The sequence below is a fragment of the Hippocampus comes genome, unplaced genomic scaffold, assembly GCF_001891065.2.
Source record: "Hippocampus comes isolate QL1 unplaced genomic scaffold, H_comes_QL1_v1.1 scaffold57, whole genome shotgun sequence".
Classification (NCBI taxonomy): domain Eukaryota; kingdom Metazoa; phylum Chordata; class Actinopteri; order Syngnathiformes; family Syngnathidae; genus Hippocampus; species Hippocampus comes.
In genome coordinates this window covers 607723-611635 of record NW_017805039.1, presented here as the reverse complement: position 1 = coordinate 611635, position 3913 = coordinate 607723, and the positions used below count along the sequence as shown (strand labels likewise).

The 3913-nt window shown below is 41.5% G+C and overlaps 1 protein-coding gene across 1 annotated transcript in view; it reads left to right on the top strand.

Moving 5' to 3' along the window:
- Positions 1 to 3913, top strand: part of LOC109512367 (glutamate receptor 3) — a 62177-nt gene that overhangs the window by 43539 nt on the left and 14725 nt on the right. The window lies entirely within an intron of this gene.

Genomic DNA, 3913 nt, shown 5'->3' with positions numbered 1-3913 from the left:
CTCTCTCTCTCTCTCTCTCTCTCTCTCGATGGACTCTGTATCCTGTCACCACGCCCATCTGTTCTCACCAAATGACCCATTAAAATTCAACGACACGAAATAGCCTAGTTCCCGACGCTCCAGGAGCACATTATTCTCCCGTCCTTTGTCCTTTCGAATCCTTGACGAGACTGTTAAATCTGCTGTGCGCACGCGTGGCCCACATTTACTTTGGATTAGAACGAAGCAATAACTGTCGCTCGTTTATTGTCGCCGAGACGGTAACAAACAGTCAAGACGTCAACCGTGCGACACAACGGCGGCTGGGCACCGAGTGTGTCGTCGCGGTCGAAAAGGACAAGGACAATGTTGTGTGTCGCTTAAAGGACTTGAACTCGGCTTGTCAGCAATTTTCGGATTCTAGATTTAGAATAACGATTGCCCAGTGACTGACCGTAACCCTAACGAGGATAAGTGGGGTTAAAAACAACAACACGACATGTACATTTGTATAAAAACTAGACGTGTCAATCATAATATAACATACAATGAGGTTTTATTTTGATGGTTTACTGATGCAGCAGTTATGCAATAATCGGTATCATGGAAGAAAGCCATCTGCAATAAATCACAATGTCCATGGAAACAGAGAAGGACCATCTGCAAAAGCACACAAACACCAAATGAAATGATCGCTCAAATCATATTCATCTGTTAATATTTCCATAAATTGATAGTCTAGATTATTATTCATTTATGTATTTTTCAGAAGAAAACTACATTTCGTTAGAACTAAACAAAAGGGACAGTTATTTGGATTTCTGCTTTTTTGAGTCATCACTGTATGTTGTATGTGTACGTTTGGATGTTTTTAAACGTTTAAGCGGACTTCAGAACTCGCATATCCACGAACCAGGTAAGATGCGACTCTCACTCTGCATAGCATGAGTGGAAGAAAGCAGAAAGCCTCATTGGGGTTACGTCACACCCAACTGAAGTGTGAAGTGTGTGCGTTATATTATTAGAGCAGCAAAACATGAAGTTTGTCTTCCTTGGCCCATGCTGCTTTCTGGTTATGTAAGAGACGATTTGCAGAGCCGCGAATAGCTTCCTCCTACTCAGCTGACGCGAGGCCCAGGTGAAGTGAGCGCCACCACAAACCGGCTCTCTTCATAACGAAATGATCACCATATTGTGCCAGCCGCAACGATAGTATCAGCATATTGGAAAAATATGATGCACAAAAGCCCACGGTGCAACTGAAGAAGTGAAAACTTCTCGGAAAATCGTGCACTGTGAGCAAAGAAATACAACACAGTGCAATAGAAAAAATACTCTTTGCTCTTACATTACCATTTAAAATATGATTGAATGTCAGGCACGATTGTATGCAGGTACCTTTTTTTTATTTTTTATTTTTTTTTAAGAAAAAAGAAAATATTACAAATAACATGCCAATGTAATTCAATTACTAAGAGGGAATCATTTTGCGATTGTGTCCTCTGACCTATTCATCACTCAAAAAGTCTTAAAAATCATTGAAAACAAAAATGCGCATCGCTCTCATATTTACTGTAAAACTATAGTCCACTGAAAACCTAATGTGTCCAATTAATGGATTTTTTTTTCTTTTTTAATCACTATCGTCGGGACAGTCCATTTACATGAAGAAACACTGAGTAGATCTATTCAAGATTCGAGATGTTAATCAAAAATATAAAACTTTTTTTTTTTTTTTTTTAAAAGAGCAGTTGAAAAAAAAATCTAAGATGGAAAAATGAAAACAACAAAGAGGGGGCCAGGGACTATACATGAATTCAATTTAAAAGCAATTAGAATTTCAGAAAAAAAAGGAGAGTGTATTTGAGTCTAGCAGGATTACAAAAAAAAGGTATTTTGAAATAAAATACATATCAGGGGTGTATAACGTTACAGTTTCATGTCAAATGTGACTTGGACTTTGGAAAGTATGATATTATTACACGACATCGATCAGTAACGGGCGGCTGAATATTCGTTTGGACAAATTTCCCCTCCCGTGCGATAACATCCAGTCCCTTTTGGCCCAAATACAGTAAGCGCAGCTACAACCATTAGACACACCGGCAAGCATTCGGCTGGTGCTGACAAAAATTTCCATCTCAGAGGGGACCACTGTTCTAAGCAATAAGACGATATTGGTATTTTGTCCTCCAACCTGCAAGGAGTTGTATTGTGTCTTTCTGCTTCTTTTAATAACTGTCACCGTCTGTGTTGTTTTTGCAGATCGGCTACTGGAATGAATATGAAAAATTTGTATATGTAATGGATCAGCAGGTCACCAACGAGTCGTCTTCTGTGGAAAACCGAACAATTGTGGTCACTACTATTATGGTACACTCCCAAGCAGGTTTTAAGTGTTTGACCTCAAGATTTCTGCCACTCAAGGTCAAGGTGTCCATTGTTGCAATCTGTCCTGGGAGGGTAGAACGATTTTCTTTTGAGTTGCTTTCCATCCACTCACTACATGTTGAAACAGTCGACTCACAAAGAGTGTTTCAACTGTACCCGTGTGGGTGTCAAAGCATTTTGGTTTTGTTATATTCCAGTGGGCTGTTGTAGTAGTGACATCACAATAACGGCATTGGTAAACGATAAGACTAGAGATAAACGCCCATTCGCATTCAGTGCCAACGTAAGTAACGGTGTTTCCGTCTCATGGAGTAAAGCGGTCAGTGACAGAGCGTTGACGCAGCCGATTTGAGAGGACATAAACAACCAAAGGCGAGCCCACCCTTGGTTGCTTATCACCTTTTTCGCCCCTCAAAATGTTCTTCAAGTTCAGTACTTCAAGAGTAAAAGTAGTTCTTGTGCTCTTCAGTAAAGATCAAGTCGCAGCAGGTGTGGAATCATCAGGCCTCTTTAAATGTAAAATAAGGTGCGCCTTATCTTACATTTAAAATCATGGCCTCGTCTTACTTCTGACTTTGTCTATTATGCTTGCATCCTAGGCAAATTCAGAACATGTTCTCAAAAAGTCGCAATGTGAAATGTCAACACATTATTTTTCTCACTCCCTGTCTGTTTTTTTTTTTAAACAGTTTTTACTCTTTTTATCATCTCTTTCTCATCTTTCTGACATCCCACTAATCAATGCCATGAAAGTATCACCAGAGTTATGAATAATGTTCTGTTTTTGGGAGGTTGGGGGCAGGATCGGCAATTGATGGACTGGCTGATAAAATTTACTAACGAAAGCACGGTGAAAATGATGATGACAGACTGACAATAATATTTTGGTTTGGCTTGAAATAATGACGGATTGACAATGACGGATGGGTGCCCAGGCGGCTGACCAATGACGGACCGACAAAATTTACTGACACGCCCACTCACGCTCCCACCCCCACATGTGCCATGCTGACCAAACCCCGCCCTCCCACTAAGTTGTAGCTCTAGTACGAGGTTCGTATGAGGGACCCCTTGATGTCCTGCTTTGTGCGCTACTCTTTCTGCTGGCCCATTTGGCCTCTTTACTGCAGCAGCGGCCCGCTTTATTTTGATGTGTGTTGACCATCCTCCCCTCACCCCTCCACACGTTGCGTGGCTGGAAAGCGATGCTGTGTGATTTTTGTCCACCGTGTGTGTGCGTGTGTGTGTGTGTGTGTGTGTGTGTGTGTGTGGGTTGGGGGCAGGATCGGCAATTGATGGACTGGCTGATAAAATTTACTAACGAAAGCACGGTGAAAATGATGATGACAGACTGACAATAATATTTTGGTTTGGCTTGAAATAATGACGGATTGACAATGACGGATGGGTGCCCAGGCGGCTGACCAATGACGGACCGACAAAATTTACTGACACGCCCACTCACGCTCTTCTGATGCCGATTGTGATTTAGGGCACTTGAGCGCCTGCAATGTCTCTTCTGTCACTGACGTTTACTTTATGA